Raw genomic sequence first — 20223 nt, forward strand, 5'->3', positions numbered from 1 at the left:
CCAGTGTATCCAAAATATACTGGCGTTTCTGCAAATGATTTATTAACATTTTTGTTGCACTTGAGGCTGTGTATTGTTGCACTTAAGGATTTCTATGTAGCGTGGGTGTATTTTTATAAAAATTCAGAGAGAAGTGCAGGACCTCTGAGACACCCATAGCAACTACCCTATTACCCAACTCCAACATGACTTCAAATTTAAGACAGTCTCCCAATAATTAGATTCTGTGCATGGAAAATTTATAAATTTGTTTTAATTTTCCATGCATAGAATCTAGGTATCAGAGAGCTGTCTTAAATTCATTTCCCCCACCCCCCACATTTTCCCCCTTCAACCTGCCCTCCGCCTCTACCTGCACCACGTGTATCCTCCCCCTCCCCTGCTTGTACCCCCCAGTGCCTTGACCTACAGCCTCTCCCTCCTGCCTGCTCCCCACAGACCAGACCTAGGGCCAGAGTCAGAACCAAACAGCCTCGACTCTTCCTGACCTCCTCTGCCTTGTACTGGAATCCAAGACAAGGGTTTTTTTTCCCCCTGTGCTGAATGGGGGGAGGAGGGGTGAGGATCTCATCTTGGATTCACGTAAATATGGCATTAATGAGTCTGTTGTTGTGCTCCGTCTTGATTAAATACACTCCTTTCTGTTTGGATACTAAAAGAAAGATAGTGCTTCCCTGCTCATTATTTTTAGTTAAAGCTATCCATTGGCTTGTGGATGGCTGTGGCGATGACTATATTAATTCACATTGCAAAAGCAGAATTATAAAACTTACAGAGACTAAATAATTAAAAGGTCAAATCCCAAAGTGCTAAGTATAAGGGAGTTTTGTTTGAGTAAAGAATGAAATAAAATCTAAGTATGTACTTTGGGATTTGGCCTGAAGTTTGTAGTCATATGTATATCCTCTTGGGAAAGCTCTGAGAGGTAAAAGATATCCTGTTCTCTACTTCATATGCTAAAAAATGTGCAAGTCTCACACTATGTTAAGTGCACATATAATAATTTTCACATATGGCAATTGTATACATGTGTGGTATCTCTCCAGGGAATATCAGCTTCCTGGTCAAACAGGTCAGTTAAATAGCTTTTGTATGTGTGAAAACAATGAATGTTTAGCTAAGGAGATCATCTGATCCATTGGATTGATATTATTTGTTCCTAGAAGGCCAGGCAGAATTTGTATTTGGGTGGCCAATGAAGATGCACCGGTTTGATGGTAAAGCAGTTACAGTTCATCCCTGTTAATAAAATACATGTTTAAAATAATACATCATGCATCAGCTATTTTTTAAGGAAAAAAAATCATTGTTAGAACAGTTGTGTTGAAGTTAACTGGTTGCACAGGGAAAGTTTCTTTCCCTCAAATTTCCATTTTGATTAATATTTAATTTAGACTTCCTGACCCAGTGACCGAGAGTTGTAGTATTTTGTATTACCACATAAGTGACTAGTTTGAGCTTATCCTTAGCTTATCAGTTATAGGGATCCTGTGCTATCAAGGAGCTGATCTTAAAGGAGGGTGGAAAAGTGAGTCTGGCATCACTCAGTTAAGACTCAAAGCAGCCTATTTATGAAGTGAAGTCGATGGTCACTCCATCAAAAACTCCTTATCTAGGAGTAAATGTCTGATGAGGACTGGATAAGGATCTTGCATGTGGGATCACCAGGACTGTTAAGGAATTCAGAGAGGAAGAAATATATTTTTGTGTACAGTACAAAGGTTTGATGGAAGCAGTGTTTAGTACTTGTAATCTTATCCTATTTGACTACTCTTCAAAAACTTTGCATGTTATTTTTTCTTCTGAATCTTGGATAGACCTGCCATCCAACATAACCCTAAAATAGCTTTGTCAAACAAAACATGAGCACTAGGAGTTTCCTGCCATTTCCATAACTGCGAGCATATGATTTGCAGTTCACATTGAATAATGATGTAAGAAATCTGCCAGGAAAGATCCAAATACTGTTACCAGTGTTGTTTCATAACCAGTTACAGCTGCTGCTCTGCTGAATGCAGTTGGCTGTGTATCTCCCGCTTGCAAGAATGTGTATTGAGTTTCTAGGAGGAGTTTCAGTAGGGAATAAATTATTATGAACTGTTTAAGGGTAGTGGATATCAGAGTTTTTCATTCCAATTGAAAAGATAGTCAATATTCAAATCAAGTGTGTGAATGAGTACAAAATGTTTTGGAGATTTGCTAGGCAGCTTTTTCTCTCCAGAAATGAAAAGTTTAGATAGAGAAGCTGTAAAACTTTATAACAACAACAAGTTTAAAAACAGTAATTTCTCCAGTATATCCTTACCAAGAAATTAATTGCATAAAAGATGCATTTTATTCAGCTTCCAAACTATGGCCACTGCAGTGCTGCCTTCCTTTCACTGGTAGAAAACATGCATCAGTTCTCACCAGAGATGTTTGTCTTTACACAAATCTGCCTTCTTTAAGCAGAAAAACAGCTAACCAGGAATGACTGGGGGAAGGGAATGAATGTCTGGAAGAACTGTGTGACACTCAAAGATTTGTGTTATAATTGTAAGAACTTTTGGGGCAGGTATTTATTTATGTTTCAGTGTTTTTAAAGTGCCACACACAATAAGACTTTTTCATCCTGACTTTGGCCACTGGGCATTGTCTAGTGGGGCACACTGCATAAAATACTAATTTGAACTCAGTCTGATATTAGTTGCTTTCTCCATCTTTGGCTCTATAGATGCATTTTATGCTACCTCACTCTGAAATATGAAATAATGAATAAGTATAATAATAAAGTAACTGCTTGTCAGGGTAAAGCTTGAAATTCACTGAAAATAAGCAAATGCATGTGTCACTGGTACTGTAAGACCCCTATAAATTAGTGAGGACAAAAAACATTGTTTATTTTTTATTAGTATCACTGTGCTTTTTGTTTTTCATGAACACTAAGCCATACTGCCCTATCATTTTAAATGAGCGTGTAAAGAGGAATATCCACTGTCCACAGATATAACTTCTCTCTTAATTACACCATTCCTTACAAGTCTGGACAATTGTTTCCTTTTTAAAGGGAAGTGCAAAGCCTCACATTTCTGAAATTTTATTATATTCTCAGTTTCAAAATTAAACACAGACAAGTATCTCTCTTGTGTTTCTTTGAAAAGGATAGGAGGATATTGTTCATCTGTTTGCTTTAATAGATTCCTGCCAGATAAAAGCATTTTTTAATTTTATATTTGTAAAGTTGAAATAAGACTGGAGAGCAATAGTGTGCCTTGTTTAACAATATCAAAATAAATTACACAGTTTTAGCATGGGTACACAGGTTATAACTAAGCTCCAGGTCATAATAAAAAAAACCCCCTGTAACAGGGGGCCTACTCAGGGCCGATCTCTGTGGCCCGCCCACCTGTTCTTGGGCCAACCGCCCGCCTTCTCGCCCGCCACGCCTTGATGTAGATTGATTCATTAATTGATGTCAATTAAGCAGGAGGCTACCCATTTTGGTGCTCCGATGCCAGGGGGAGCTCTCTGCGGCTCCTTTCCTCCCCTATACCGCAGCCCAAGCCTCGCAGGTGGCAACTTGATGTTCACATAATCACCGGCCCTCAAGCCGGGCCCCAGAATCATCCTAACAGGACCCCTCCATGATCCCTCCACTCAGACGACCTCTCCGCCTTCATTCAGGCTACCTAGCCCCCCGAAACTATTTTCCCCTCTCGGGTGTGGTCCCCCCAGGACCTCTGGCTACCAGCCCTGGCCCACCTCCAGGCCAGTCAGGACCCCAGGCCCCCGGCTCTTGGGCGTCTCTCGCGGTGGGCCCCCGGCCCTTTTGACCATCTTGGTCCTGGCCCCAGCATGGGCCAGTTGAGAGTACTCTCTCGTTCGGGTCGGGTCTCTAGCCCCTCACTCTCTCCCAGGGTCTTCCCTCTGGGCCCTTCAAACACAGGGGTTACCCACCCGGTGATGGGGGCTAAGGGTTAAGGCGCCCCAACCTGCCTTTCACCTGGGTGGTCACTGGCCTGGTATTTCCTGGGGGCTCCTGCACCACTGGGAGCCCCACCAGACCACCCACTCCTGGCAGGGTGCAGTTTTAGGTCATGCCCAGGACCAGGAGTCTCCTTACCATCCCCTCCAGCTCCTCCCTTACCTCCAGATGATCTCAGCAGCCCTCCAACCAGGCAATGTTGTTGCCTGGCCTCCAGCAGCCAAATTGCCGTGTTTATATAGGCAGCCCCTGACTCCAAAATGGCTGCCCTCATCAGGCACCTGGTGGCTGCCAGCTCCAGGCCCTTAAAGTGGCAGGCACACACAGTGCCCTGCCACACCCCCTCATCTGAATGTGCATAAAAATAATTAAACAGTTTGACAGAGCAAATCCCTCTGAATTTGATTACTTCTTACCATTCCTTATGAACTCACCTCCCCTAAAACACAACCTATTTTACATAGTCCCAGCTTCAGGTCATATGTCTTCACATGTGCAATTTTTGAGAAATCAAATTAACACTCCAATCTTGCAGCTCTTGAGCAGGCAAATCTCCCATCAGCTGTGGTATGAGTTCTGGCTCAAATGGGATGTTTCCTTATTTGATCACTACAGGAGCTGAGATCTTAATGCTCTTGAACTTTGATGTCCCCCTTGAAGCATTCTGTATGTTTTCCTTGGAGAAATAGAGATAGAAAAGGAGTTAAAACATTTAGTTTTCTGTTCTCGGCACTCGACAGTGTATTTTTCAGTCAGTGCTTAGTTGCCTTATATAAGTAACTTATAAGTAACAGGCCTGTCTAGTGGTCCAATATAACTATTTTTATTTATCTTCCCTTTATCAAGTACCTGATTTTCTTATTTTAAAAGTGAAACAACAAGTAGAAAGTCATTCCATCTATCCATTTGGTAGATCTGAGAGAGAAATTCAGTGGGGTTTTTTAAATTTTTGCCTTCAAAATAGGTTAATAACAACAAAGCAACGTCTGTGGACTTCTGCATTGTCAGCTTTGACTTTCATAGACCTTGAATGTTTCCCATTTGCCTACCCTTCATTATATCTTTCTCAAGTTCTTGACAGTCTTCTTTAATTTATTTATTTAGCATTTACAGTTTCGGCATGTTGTTTCAGCCATCTTAAGGCGATGTCATCACCAATGTGAAGAGTTAGAAGGCCACCAGGTAGCATTGTAAGTGGACACAAGTCATGGTTTGAACTTGTCCATAAGGGCATTCATTGTCCTTGTGAAGGCTCCATTGGTATAGATTTAAGGCACAGTGATGCTGTCCAATTAAAAAATATTTGAGAAGTGTCCACTAATGGCAAGGCCAGTTAAATCCTGGTTGACTACTGTAGGGTCAGAGATGATGTGGTGATTGATTGGTGTTTGTGTTGACCATTCTTTGTGCCAGTGAGGAAGGAAAACTCAAAGGGTTTGAAAAAGTGGGCCATATTGAGCGTCTTGAGAGGAGCCAAGCTATTGGTAGGTTGAATATGTCTGCATGCACTGGCAGCGCAGGATTTACTCCAGCAGCAGAGATAAGGGGGAGCAATGTTACTGAGTACTGGGAACCATGGGAATGGAGTGGGGTGCAATACGCCTGACACAAGATGCATTGTAGGATGCAGTTAAGTGTTCGTTAGTTTTTTGTGGGATGAACAAGCCCATGCAGGTGCACAGTATTCTGCAACTGAATAACACAGTGCAAGAGCAGATGAACATAGCATGGAGGCATTGGCACCTCAAGTGGAGCCAGTAAGTTTGGCAAGTAGGTTATTCCTTGTTTTGATCTTTAAAGCAGTTTTCTGGTGGTGTGATTCATAAGTTAGTCTGGTCAAGGGTGACTCCAAGATAAACTGGGTGGAGTCAATTACTGGAGAAGATACATTACAGAACTAATCTTTCAAGTGTCTTGTAGCAAACAGTCAGGAGGGAGGTTGGTCAGTAACTTGCTGCTGATTGTGGGTCTTTGCCAGGTTTGGGTAGGCCAATGATTTTTGCTCAGCGCCATGCTGATGGAATTCGTCCTTCATGTTTAATACAGCTGAAGAAGAGTAGAAGCCAATTACAAGCTTGAGGACCGAGATGTTTCAGAAACTCTGGGTGCAGATTGTCATAGCCAGTTGCAGTGCCAGATTTTAATCTGCACAGCACAGTGTTGAGTTCTGTTGATGAAAAAGTTTGTGGAGGATCTTAGTTCTGAACTTTTCCATGAAAATGATGCTATTCTTCATGTATTCGTCACTCAAAATCCTTGTTGTTACAGGGGGGAGGGTCTTGCCACTTCCGAAGGTGGCTGGTGATGGCATTGGCCAACACAGATGGTTGAGTTTGGGCTGGGGGACACTGAGCTGGGGGCAGCGAATGAGGCCCCAGCTCCTTTGACTGAAGTGGCAGAAATTGAGTTGAGAAGTTGAGTCTTCCCAGCAGTTCCAATAAGCAGCATGAAGTGATTCAAGCAGGTGATCTGCGATATCTGGATTGCCAGATTTTGCATACTCATCTAGTAGAGCAGCACACTCTCCATCCAAACAAGGAGTGTGCAGGGGTCGAAATCCTCTGGGAACAAAGGATTGTACTGCTTTATAAAGGGCATCACAGTAATGCTTATAGGCTTTGTCAACTGGGATATTTTGCTGTGGGGTGGCAATAGTGGGTCATTCAACAGTCTCCATGAATAGGAACCATTTGGCTTTCCTGAAGTTCCATCTGGGTTTTCTTATACATTTAATGACTAGGAGTTGCAGGCCATTGTAGATGAGTGATGGACAGCACTGGCCATGTGGAAAGTCACTGAGACCAATGCAAGATGCTGGTTGTGGGTGGCTGTTGACTGTAACCCAGCATGTCAGGGGAGGAACCTTGGTCCCATATTGCTAAGTAGAAGGTGCCACACTGTTTAGAGTCATGAATCAGAGCAAGGTCATTACTGGATGTTCAACTTTGTAACAGGTCATCATCTTCATTTGTGTGTGAGTAACCCCAGCCTGTGTGGTGGCTATTAAAGTCACCAGCACATACAGCTGGGTGAGGGAGAGATGGAAGAGAGCAGTTCCCCCAAGTTTCACTTGGTGGTTTATAGATATTTGCAATACTGGAGCTTCCAACAATTATGATTTCACAGTCATTAGTGGATAGAGTGTGGGGTGCCTCAGAAATGTTGCTACAGACATATGTGGCTCTCCCACATTTTGCATGAAGGACGTAGCATATCAGATCAAAACCATTGATAGAAAAGTGACCAGCTTAGTCCTGTACTATGTGGGTCCCCCCAAGACAGGCTATGTCAGCCTTGTGGTGAATTGCAATAGAACTGAGTATGGAATGTTTTGCAGCTGAAAAACCCTTGACATTGAGTTGGAGGATTCGAAGTGCTGGGCCAATAGCCTGAAAAGCCATCTGGTTGGCTAGGAGAAACATTCTTGCCATATATAGTTGATGACTGGGATCTGACAATTGTCTGATTCAGTCCGCTGGTAGCATCATTCGTTTCATCGGTCGTTTGGCTACTTGCAGGAGGTGCAACAGGGGTGCTGATGCTTGGTCTACCTTTAATATAACCTCTTTAATTTGGAGTCATATAAAGATTTGGCTACCTCAGTATGTCCAATTATCCAATCTAATCTAATCAATTTGTATATCAAAGAATTTAATAACAAGATCTCAACGGAGCGTGCTCAATTATCTACCCCATCCAAACACATGCTTACTCAACTTGCTAGCATCACAGCACATTACAAAAAAGATCAATTCAATAGTAGGTCTGTCATCTTATATTTTTATTTTATTTTCCCTGAGACATTTTGAATTTAGTCTCTTGTCTTGTCTTGTTGTCTTCTTCCCTGTCTTCCTATTCTTTTTTTTCTCTTGAGGTAATATAAGTAGCTCTAGTACAGGTGCTTATTCTCCATCACCTCTTTCTGTGTGTTCTTTCCAAACAAAAAAACCCCATTCTTAATGATTTAATTATCTCCATAATCATAGAGCAGAAATAATGCCACATACTGAATATTTGCTCTTAATATACTGAATTCTGTTCCCCACAAAAATTGCCAAATCCTGATACTACATGGTCATTTTTATAGTGATTTAAAAAAAAAAAAACTTTGAAAATTATGTCATGAACATGTTGATCATACAGCAAAAACTAAAGCAAATTCCTAGACCTGGTTTCTTGCATTAACTTTTGCTGGAATGAATGACAGTCTGAAAGTTTATGTGATATATGAGGTGCTTGATTTAGATTTGGGCAGTTTCTGGTAATGTAGAATGGACTAGAATAGAAAAGGAAGCTTGATTTTGACACAACAATCTGGATGTCCAGTAGCATTTATTGGTTATTTATTGGTATTTCTTAAACAGACTTTGCAGAGATGTGCTTGGATGGGGAAGTGATATAATTCTCTGTTGAAATCATGTTATCAAATAGGAACCAGAACTTGGAATTTGAGAACGGTTTGCCACTGCAGTATACAATGATGTTCTATATTTCTGCTCATGTACCAAACTTCTTCCATCGGTTTGTCTGAGGATAGCTATAAAGCAGCAGTTGCGTTTCATGTCATAAGGCCAATTACAAAGTCTGAGTGGCTTTAGACTGCAACAAAAAGGCAGTGTACTCTGATGTAGTTTAAACTTCTGGTTCAACAGAGCCAAAGTGGCATATGCTGAAATGACAGAACTTTCCAGCAATTTGGATCATTTAACTGATGCATCAGGACAAGCTCATTGACTCCAGTGAGTGAGGAATTTGTCCCTGTATCTATTTTTTCACTCTCCTTTGCTTTTTCATTCTTTTATTAATTTCTAAACCAGGCTGTATCTCCATCTCCAATAAGAAACAGTCCTTATGAAAAGCCCCTATTTATGGATTGCCTCTCTATAAGTGCCTGCTGCGTTCAGTCCTTCCACTTGGTATGTTACTTATATCATGTTCACCTGGAAATGAGCCAGAAAGTTATGAGGACTGAATGGAACTGTAGACCTTGGCAAATGAATGATCTTTACAAGCAACAGTGCCATGAATTCACATCACAAAGCACCCTTGCATTTGACATCATGGTGATGTAGTTATATAGTGCCAAACTATGTGATGGATGGCATTACAGTCTGAAACCACTTTGCCTTTTTTTTAATGTTCATTTTTATTCTTCGTAAGAGCCCTGTGTATGGATCCATATACTGTAAGTGCCTTTGGACCCAGAGGAACAGTCTTCCACCTTCAGCTTCCTCTGTGCAAAAATGAAGTTTATTTTCTACCTATGGGGACTTATTGCCATCTTTTATTTTCCCCGAGATTGAGGAAGGCCATTTGTGCCCAAAAGCTTGCAGAAAAGATAACTTTTTTTGTGATTTCTTAGTTGGTCTAATAACGGGTATCATCTCTGAACCAAGAGTTCTAGAGTTTGGGATTTCTTTTTGTCTCAGAGCAACACAGCTATAAATACATCCTTGCTAGTCTGTTGTTTTTCCTGTTTAGCATCTTAACTTGCCAAGCCTGTACTTCCCGTATGGAGTAAAATAGGATATCTTAGCCAGCAGATGTTGGAACAGGGTAAAACTGTGGAATGCAAAAAGACTGAGAAATCATCAAGAGGATCTGTGTGAGAAGCAAGGGGTTCAGACAAGAGTATGATAGGTTATGGTAGAGCTGGAGTCCTGTTGTATTTGTGTTACCAGATTTGCCCATTACTTTGGGGTGTGCTCATTTATTACGGATACGTTTCTAGGGTCTTGGTAATTCTGTCAATGTGCTGCTTGTGTTACTTGTGTTTCTATACGGAGCTGTATATCTCCCTTCTGCAAGTCCTATCTTGCAGGACTCAGTTTCAATGGGGCTGGGTTCCTCCAGTCACCAAATCAGTCATACATACACAAACGCACACAAATTAGCATGACACGCCTGACCCGGCCGGGTTGATCAGCATGGACAGGCTGACACCCTCAAATGCGAAGAATCAGTTCATCAGAGCAACAATAAACTGGAGTCAGACACAAGCACACAGGTGAACAGAATCCCTCTGAATCCAGCTGGGTGTCCAGCTGACACCCTCATGGGCCAGCATTCAGTTCCTAAGGGCACATCTGAGTCAAACTGGGTCAATCAGCCTGTACAAGCTGATCCCCTTATGTGTTTCAAACTCAGCACGTCCCAGTCTTCGGCCTCTTGATGAGCAGACCTGTTACCAGATTTGCCCATTACTTTGGGGTGTGCTCGTTTATTAGGGATATGTTTCTAGGGTCTTGGTAATTCTGTCAATGTGCAGCTTGTGTTACTTGTGTTTCTATGCAGAGCTGTATATCTCCCTTCTGCAAGTCCTCACCCCCAATGGAGCCATCTTGCAGGACTCAGTCTCAATGGGGCTGGGTTCCTCCAGTCACCAAATCAGTCATACACACAAACGCACACAAATTAACGTGACACGCCTGACCCCACCAGACTGATCAGCATGGACAGGCTGATACCCTCATATGCCAAGAATCAGTTCATCAGAACAACAATAAACTGCAGTCAGACACAAGCACACAGGTGAACAGAATCCCTCTGAATCCGGCTGGGTGTCCAGCTGACACCCTCATGGGCCAGCATTCAGTTCATAAGGGCACATCTGAGTCAAACTGGGTCAATCAGCCTGTACAAGCTGATCCCCTTATGTGTTTCAAACTCAGCACGTCCCAATCTTTGGCCTCTTGATGAGCAGACCCCACAGTATTTTTGGGCTTCACAGGGGCAGACCCCACAGTATTTTTGGGCTTAGGTAAAAGAAGCGTTGCTGCAGAGCACAGGAGGAAAGAGAAGCAGAGAAGGAAAAATATACCCAGTTACTACCAGTTTGACTATAAAAGTTATTTATTGCTAAGCATATGAAATATATAATGGTACTAGTAGTAATAGACATGCAAAAGAAAAAAACCAAACACAAACAATTACAATACTACCCTGGTTTCACTAAGTATTTGGGGAAACTTAGCTCAGCTTAACTAATACAGTTCAGGTTCAGAAAGTTATGCCTAGAGTGAAAAGAGAGAGAGACCGCTGGGATCTCACCAGTCCAAGATACTCGAGCTGCAAAGCTGACAGGCACAGTCCGTAGCACAATTCTTGAAGGGAGACGATCTGTTCTTCCAGCGTCCCAAGAACAACAGGGGATGGTGTCAGCACTCGAGTTTTTTTCTTCTTGAAGCACCCACACTACTGCTTTTTACAGATTTTTATACCCTCAGTTCAGCTGCTTCAAAGCATTCTCAATAATGTAAATCATTGTCTTTTCTCTTGACAAGGGGTTATCTGGTTTGGAACATCTCGAGAAACTGATTGATAATCAGGAAACATAATGTTAGGGAGTAACCAAATACTTGGGAGCCAGCTTGAAATTCCTATGGGTAGCAGATATACTGATGGGATATTTCATGGTTTCTTCAGAAACAATAGATAGCTTGCAGCATCAGGATTTTGGATTTTTATTTGTTGTGCACAAGCCTCAGCTTAGCATGACTTTTCCAGATCTTACTATAGTCTTTTAACAGACTTAAGACAATTATTGAGGTGCTCATAACCTTTTGTGGAGAGGACTTCTACCAGTTGTCTCGGGAAAAGTATGACAACACCTGTGATTAGGGCTCCAGTGGGCTGGACGCTGTGATGAACCCTTTACCATTGTTCAAATGTTGCCCATACCCCCTCTGACTCAGTCTCTTGCCTCAGTATTCCCTAACCCGGCAACCGAGTTTTAGTCAATCAAGTTTAAATAGGCCCCCCATAGTGGGACCGGGGAATGTACGGCCTGAGATGCCTATTAAATTTAGAGGTGTGTGTGTGTCTGGGTGGGGAAAAGTCCCTTGTAAAGCCAGATTAGAACTGGTCTGATAAATGCTGAGCTGGGTGTGTATGAACATGAGTTGATTAACATTCGGAGCACAGATTCCCCATCATGCAGTGCTCCCCTGCTTCTCTGATCCCAGAATTCACTGCAGTCTCTGCTTCAGGCTTTCTGTTCTCCATGTCTCATGTAAATGAATGGTTGTCTGGTTCCATCTCGGATGCAAATGAGACCTAGGGCAGTTGTTTCACTCTTGTCACCTTTATCTGGAGGGTCTTAGGTGTGTCTCTCACTGCATCTTAATCAGTTTCATTAATGTAGAGGAGAGGAGGGGGGTGAGTCCTTTGTGAGTCAGACGGACTGCATCCTGTGCCAGGGTTGCCCAAGAACACAGAGCTGCGACGTAACACTTGGTAGGGTACTTGGACGATACTTGGTACTTGAAAGCTTGTCTATATCCCCCCACCTCTGCAGCTGGTTCAATAAAAGATATCACCCACAAAAAAAGCCTTGCCTCAACTATCTGAGTCATTTTCTGGTTGAAGGGGTTTTATTTTATTTTTTCAGTCTGATCTCATTGTGCCATGAGAAACTAACACCCAAATATTGCAGAAGGAACACAAAAGAAAAATCAAAGGAAAAAGAACAATCCCTAAGAGTTGGTAATAAAGTCTTTCTCAGTGGTTCCCAATCTAATATGTTCTCTCATTTCCTCTCCCCCACCCCAGCTCCATTCAGCTGTTATCTAGCCATGTTCTCTTTCCTATAGTAGATAGCATTAGGGGAAGGACAGAAAAGGGATTTTGCTCATGCTTGTGAAATCTTTCTTACTAGTGCTTAAGACAGTGGCAGCAGTGTAGCCAAAGGAGCATGATGACATGAAAGTGACCTTCCCTTCTTCATTTAGCACTGAAAATCTACACTACATGGTCTGCATTTGCTTAGGACACTGGACTTCTATTAGCATGAGCTGGAAATCCACATGCGGAGTATCTAAAAGAAACGCATGGTGTTGATGAGAAATTTGTAGTACAGTTCTGATTACAGACTTTTGTTCTTGGTCCTTTACAAAGAAGGAGCAGTGCTTACAGTCACAAAGATGCATGCCAAGATTCATAGATACCCAGAGTGAAGCATAGCCACTTTGCATGTTATGCCCTATATTTTGCAAACTTTGTTCAATCAAAAGTTTCTGGCATCTGAGTACAGTGAAAATTTAATACAGGGTACTGTTATGTAAAGCTAAAAGTAATGTCACAAGGGAAATTTCAGCGGGACCCAAAGGAATGGGAAAGTTCCAAGATAAACATTGATGCTAGTGTAAAAATATCAAAAGAATAAAATAAAGGAAAATGGAAACCAAATTTAAAAAAAATTCACCTTAAAACAGTATCATATGTCAGTAGTTAAAATTCAAGCCTTCCCATTTATTCTTGTGCTCTAAATTGAACAACATGTCAGTTTCTAGTGATTTATGAAGTACAGGAAGCAATAGAAACAAAAGTAGCCATGTTTGGTGTTTGCTTGCAGCACTTGTTTCAATGGCTAGGGACAAACACTCAAAAAGCACAAGCTTAAATTGATTTAAACTTTGCAGGTTAGTTTAACCTGAAGAGATTGAACTGATTTTCACGTGGACAGAAATTCACTTTTGAATCGGGAACTGCAGACATTTGCCTGCAGTGGTTCAGGTTAGAAGCCTCCCTTCCCTTCTGTAGTGCTGAGCTGAGGGGTGATGTGGCCAGGCCCTGGCAGGATGCCATGATTAGGGAAGGGCTTAAACTGCCACCCTGGCCTGCACAGTCCCCAGCTGAGGTGGGCTTCGAGTGGGAGGGGGAAGCAGCTCTTACCAAGCCTTTTCCCCTGCTTGCGGCTCAAGGGGTAGGGAGTGTTGCCAGACCCTGGCCCTTGCTAGCACTCTGAGGCAAGGGTGTGGGAGGAAGAGAGAGGACTGCTTGTGTGGGGTGCATGCATCTGTTGATGATATTGAGCTTTTCAATCTCCGTCTCCCTGCTTCTTCACACTGTCTGCAGCAAACTGAAAGCACTCACAAGTCACATTCATTGCAAACTGGTCATTTTTCACAGGTCTCTCTGTCCCCTGTTGAATACTGACAGACTGAGGCCTTTGAAGTAAGCCAGCAGGGAGCTTAGCAGAACACAAAACTTATCAGCCTATCAAGCCCTGCAAAAGAAAACAAATGCATCTCTCTCATTAGTTTCAAGCTCTTCTTATCTGCAGGGTACATTTGCATTTGCAAGCCACTGGCTTCTAGCCCTAAGCAGACACCGTTCTGTCTGCCTTTGTTCCAGTGGAATTGGAGACGCACACATAGACACACCTCAGCATTAGGTAGCATGGGGTGGAGGGGGCAGGGCATAGCCAGATGCCAGCTGGGGTCTGCATTGCTGGTATTGGCAATGCATAGGGGGTGCACACAAGTGCATGTGCCACCCCTGAGATTGGCCACCACCAGCCAAGGAGGTGGGGGGGCCGAGAGAAGTGCTGGCCAGTGCCCCCCTTGAGATTGGCGCAGCTGGGAAGTGGGGGCATGGAGAGAAATGCTGGCGGCACTTCTGGTTTTCCCAGAAGTACTGCTGGCAAAAAACAGAAGTGTCAAGGTGCTTCTGGAGTCAGCGATCAGCCCCTGGGGGACCCCTCTCTGGTCAGCAACCCAGTAACAGGAGGCACCAGTCACCTGTGGCTGGGGTCCATGCTTGGGAGAGGGGCAGGAGGGGGGAATCCCTACTTGATCAGAAAATAAAGGGAGAATCAAGGGGAAGCCTGGCAGATGCTGCAGTCCTTCACCTCCTTCTCAGTCAGGTGGAGCTCCAGCTAGGGAGGAGAGGGGCAGGGCCAGCCCTTCTCTCTGGACCAGACAGCCCAGCCCAGCTCAGGGCTGAAAAGCATGCTAGGATACTGGGGGACTGTGATTTAACTTAAACCAAGAAGGGGTCTGGGACAGAAGTTCTATAAACCGACCCAAATCAGTTAAGTCTAATACTACATTCAACCAGTTTTATCTTAAACAAGTTTTGGCCATTTTGAAACTGGTTTATGTGCATTGAACTTACGTTCTGTTACAGGTTTAAACCAGTATCTGATCACTTAAGCCAGTTTATGTGTAACTTCTGTCCTTAGTGAATGAGACTGATTGTGAGTGAGTCATCTGGATGCTGCCAATGTAGGAATACTTTTAATGAACAAAGAAGAAAGATTTAAAAAGTGTTTTTTCCATCATTGACTCTTGTGATTTTTAAAAGCTAATTCTCTTTTAAAACCTTATTCAGCAAGGCACTCAAGCAAATTAATCCCAGTTCAGCAGTGCACTTTAATACCTGCTTATGTCCTACTGCCTCTGACTTCAGGAAAACTTAATCGTGCTCAAGTGCCTTGCTTCTGGTCAGTGAGGCTTGATCTAACTGTCATTGAAGCCAAGCCATTCTATAGTTTGCTCTGGGAACTGCATCAGGTCCCAGAAACATATGTGTTTGAACAGTAAAGCAATGACCACCTTACAAAAGAGCATTGTTAGTATGTAAGACACCTATAGTGTATAAAACGAACTGATGATCTCATTCTCAGTCCTGTCTGGTTCCTAAATAGCTATGTCTTTAGGCCAGATAGCACTTGCAACCAATTGGATAATGCATCTAAACAATTTAGGAATTTTATTTGAAACAGAGGACTCCATGTGTGTCTCCAAATGCTGAAAATTCCAGTTGGGATGCAAGGGTTGGCTGTCACTTCTGTTATCTTTTTACCTCTATCTTAGGTGACACAAGGCTAAACATGAACAGCTGTTAAGCCTTGATGGCCTTGATTATCCCCAGGTAGGCTGGTAACTAAGGGCATGTCTACAGGGAACAATGCACAGCAATTATCCTAGGAAGAATGTGGCTGGATTGCTGCTGCTACACAAGCTAGTTTGTTCAGCGCTAGCTCAAGAAGCTCTTCATAGCACTCCATTGTGCCGTGCAAACTCTCAGGGTCCACTAGGCATCAGGCCTAGTGGTTACAGCGGGGGTGTTGTTACCAGCATCCATATTCAGGGGGCAAGCCGAGGTCAAACTGGGGTTCACACGCCAAGCCAAAGGGATTACAAGACGTGTGGAGGTCAGGAGCCAAGCCGAGATCGAACCAAGGTTCATGTACAAGCCAGGGGGTTACTAGAAGTGGATGTCAAGAAGCAATCCGAGGCCAAACTGGGGTTCTGAAGATCAGGGACTGGGTACACAGGCAGGAATGCAAGAACAGGCACCAGGGAAATCACATGGATGAGACACACAGAGTGAGGCCAGTTTGTTGTGCAGCAGGGGTCAGGTGCTGCCAGAGCTCCTTAAAAGCAGCCCTGGAGCCAATCATCAGGTGCAGCTGGCCCTGCTTAGGGGGCTGAGTGATGCTGACCTAATTGCCCAGCTGCAGTGCAGAGGCTTTCCAAGGACCTACCCTAAGTAAGATGAGACTGAACAGATATAGGGTCATCTCACAAAGAGGACAGGAGTTTATAAATAAAAGTCATTTTATTGAGAATGGGAAGAAAGGAGAGTATCACAGAAGACAGCTGCAGGAGAGAGAGAGAGACTCCATGCTTTGGAGAAGAAAACCCATGGTTACATTAGGGGACGGATACCAAATCTCCAAGACTGATGAGGAAAATGAGGATGGAAAGAATTATCAGTACCATATAGTTTATTGCTAAGAATGTATAGACACATACAGCACAATAAAGTATTACCAGGATATAATCAAAAATCCCATCAATGGAAACTGCTCTTTTGAACTATTGATAACAGCCAAAAACAATAGATGCTTTAGAAAGAAAAGGAATATGATGTGGCCTATACCTCAGGGCATTTCCACTAGATGTAAATGTATCCCTATTCATTCACATTCCTTTCAGCATTAGGCTATTTATGTTGGGTTAAATCTTCTTTAGTGCAAAGGTGAATGTGAGCTGAAGTAGCCTTGTTAATAAAACTTCCCTTTCAGTATTAATCAACATTTCTTGTGCATTTGTCCTGTGCCTTGTTTGTCTCATTTCAGTGCTTCATTTCTTTCAAGGTGGGTTGCTATCTAGGCTATTTCCTAAGTAAAACTTCATTATGAATTAGAAATAATTTTATAGTTTAATTGATTCTTAATTACTAGATAAAGAACTGCTCTGGGAAGCCAGAATTCAAAGTTCATGGGGATTAATTTGGTTTTTCAGTTCAGGTTCTAAATTTTATTCCTTTTGATAAGTCTTCAGAAGTAAGCGGGGGGGGGTAATGTTTTCAAGAGCCCCTGGCTAAGGTAGCTAGCAATCACATTTTTAAAAGCAACTTAGGTATCAAAGATACAAATAGATGACTAATAAGGTTTTCAAAAGCATCTAGGCACATAACTCCTGTTGAAAACTAATACTGTTAAATGCAAAATGAAGAAGAAATTAAAAACTAGAGTTGGGTTTTTGACCAGTCAATAAAGTTTGGTCAAATATCAGTTAAAAATTATTTTAAAATGCTAATAGGTCCAAATAATACATAGAAAAAGCACAATTGTTCTATTAAGAAATGTGTGAAAAAGCAAAAAAAAAAATCATATTTCTGTCAAGAAAACTACAAAAAACATTTTTTTTTTTTTTTTGGTAAAATAGTTATTATCTTTGACCAGCCAAAAAATATGCAGTCAATTGACTGCCTTGTCAACCCTAGAAAAAACCTTTAAAAATCTGGCCCCAAGTCTCAGTTACTTTGGCTAAGTACAGACAGTCAAAAAGCCTGAGGCTGAATTGATTCAGTCTTTGCAGGTTAGTCTAAGCTGCAAAGACTGAACCAATAAGCAAACGAATAGACATTCACTTTTGATTCAGGAAATGCAGCCACATGCCTGCTGTGACCCAAGCTGGACACCAGGGGCCGCTAGAACACAGCTCACTGGCATGTAGCCAGCATGGGCTATGTGTTTGCTTCCTCTTCCTGCTCCCTGCGATTTGCAGTCCAGAATTACAGTAGCAGGACTCCGCAGGGCTGCTCATCACTTCTTCCTGCTTCCAGGTGCCTCTATAATTTGTAGTCCATAGTTGCAGCCAGCGCTAAGTAAGCAAGGCAGGCCATCTCCATACCTGGAGGGAGTGGAGTTTAACCCCCTCCCTGGCCCCAGACCCCAGCAGGGGTTTGCCTGAGGAGTTGTGGGCAGTGAGCCAACCAGTGAGGCTAGCTAGGGAGCACCCCTCTTCTCTAAAGCAAACAGCACAGCCCAGGGCTGAAAAGTATCCTGAGATACTGGGGAACTGTGATTTAACTTGAACTGGGAAGGGGTCTGGAACAGAAGTTTCATAAATCGGTTTGACCTAAATCAGTTAAGTCTGATACTACATTCAACCAGGTTTATCTTAAACCAGTTTTAGCCATTTTGAAATTGTTTTGTGTGCACTGAACTTCTGTTCTGTTACATGTTGAAACCAGTTTCTGATCACTTAAAACAGTTTATGTGTAACTTCTCTCACTACCCTTTGGGATTGAGGTTCTACCTACTGAGCTTCAGTAAGACTTAGGCTACCACAGGCATAAGCCACTTGTGAAACTTTTTGGTGTTATCTTTATGTAAGAATTTTGTTAAGTCTGAAAGACTCATAGTAGCCCAGGTCTGGAAGATCTTACTACAGTGAAAGGAAAGGAAAGGAAACATTTCTTCCTGTAATCATAAGAGGTGAAAGGCCACCTGCCTTTCTCATCATGCCTTTAAATTTGCACACTGAGATGATAATATGCAGGTTGTGATTTTATTGCCAATGAGAGAAGAATAAGGCATGGAACATGATAATTCTTGCAGCTTGTATAATGCATAGTGCTCCAGGCATACCTAAACTACACAACAGTTCAGTCCTACTGGGCCCCTACTGGAGCCATCACTCCATGAGCCCAGATGCCTAATGGAAGGGCCTCAGTCCCTGGCCCTCCTTCACAGGCATTCATTATTTCATTTGATTCAAGACTTCTAGTCTCTTCATGTGAATTTGGAGAGAGTTCACAGGCACCACTCTGGAGAAAGTTTCTAGAAAGGCCTGGGAGTGCCCCCAAGGACATCTAATGCCACCTTCCTTATAATCCTTTTACCTTAACTCAGTCACTTTGACAAGCCACTGTGAAATTCAGCTGTGATATCTGAGACTTCCTGTAAGACACATGTTAAATATAAGAAAGAGCCTAAGCAGAATTTGCATTTCCAAGCTCTTACATCCCCGGTCCTCAGAGGAGAAGAAAAATTGCTTTATAAAGCTTAATAACAGACTAATTAAAAGAGCCTCTGGCTTATCTGTGTTAATATCACAATCTGATTTTTCATAAAAACTTTTTCAGAATCTGAGCCTTGAAAGGGGTGGATTTTCCAGGATCAGTTAAAAGCCAGGTTATTGTCCTGCCCATATCAAGGTTTGAAGCTAATATTCCATTAAGTCCTCGGTGTAAGTGCTGTACCCATTTTGGCAGGTCTTGTCCCAATTTCAATTTTGCTTTAAAGGTAATGTCAGAAGGGGCACTGGAAGTCAAATGCTGTTTCCACTTCAAGCCAGGTAATATCCTCACCCTCCCAAATGCCTTCAGAAAATGAATTATATTACAAGTCCAATGTTAGCTGCTGATTATCTGTTCAAAGTAAGCAGTGGTCCATTCCTCTGAGGTTTGGTAATTTCCCTTCCCTTTGTTTGAAGAATATTGGCAAATATTTTCACATCTGGCTTTATGTATTAAATGTCTCATACAGTGCCTAAAACAAAGCACCGAATGAAAAAAAATGTATCTGTATAATGTCCATTCTAGCTCCTGTCCCATTTTATGAATAATTGCTGCAAGTTATGGAGGAAGCTCCTCCACATTTTAAAGGTACTAAATACTGGTGTTTCAAGAGCTATAATATTTTGTCTGCACTTCTAATTCCATATGGACTAGGTTTCATTCCACCTATGGGACAAGTGGACAAGTTACGTGTGATGCTATTCTACCCTGTTCAAGTCCCTGAAAAATCTGTTCCATCTACTTTTGTAACACACCACCATCCGAACTTGAGCAGGGTGGAACAGGATTGCATTTGTCTACCTAAATCCACCTGCATGCCTAATACCAGTAACAGGAATAGAAACTGGTCCTATCTATCTAATGTTGTTCCTCCTAGTGCATTTAGGTTTCTGAAGTAAAACATTTGGAAAATGCTTTGACGGTTTTTCATTATTCCTGAATATAGTCTTTTCCCTGATACAGAAATGATGCATTTAAGACAACATTAACTTGAATTTTGTCTCACCTGTAATATTGTATTACCTGTATTCACTAATTAGTGAATTTCTAACCTGCAATGTGTGTTCTGTGTATTTCACTGTGCTAATTTTTTTCCGACTATTGAAAACCATCATACAGCATCAACAGAACCTTTCAGGGCTCACCCAGGACAAGCTAAG

The 20223-nt window shown here is 42.3% G+C and overlaps 1 protein-coding gene across 2 annotated transcripts in view; it reads left to right on the forward strand.

Moving 5' to 3' along the window:
- Window positions 1-20223, forward strand: part of ROR1 (receptor tyrosine kinase like orphan receptor 1) — a 284863-nt gene that overhangs the window by 244701 nt on the left and 19939 nt on the right. The gene's annotated exons all lie outside the window — the stretch shown is intronic.

This window comes from Alligator mississippiensis, chromosome 5 (assembly GCF_030867095.1).
Source record: "Alligator mississippiensis isolate rAllMis1 chromosome 5, rAllMis1, whole genome shotgun sequence".
NCBI lineage: Eukaryota > Metazoa > Chordata > Crocodylia > Alligatoridae > Alligator > Alligator mississippiensis.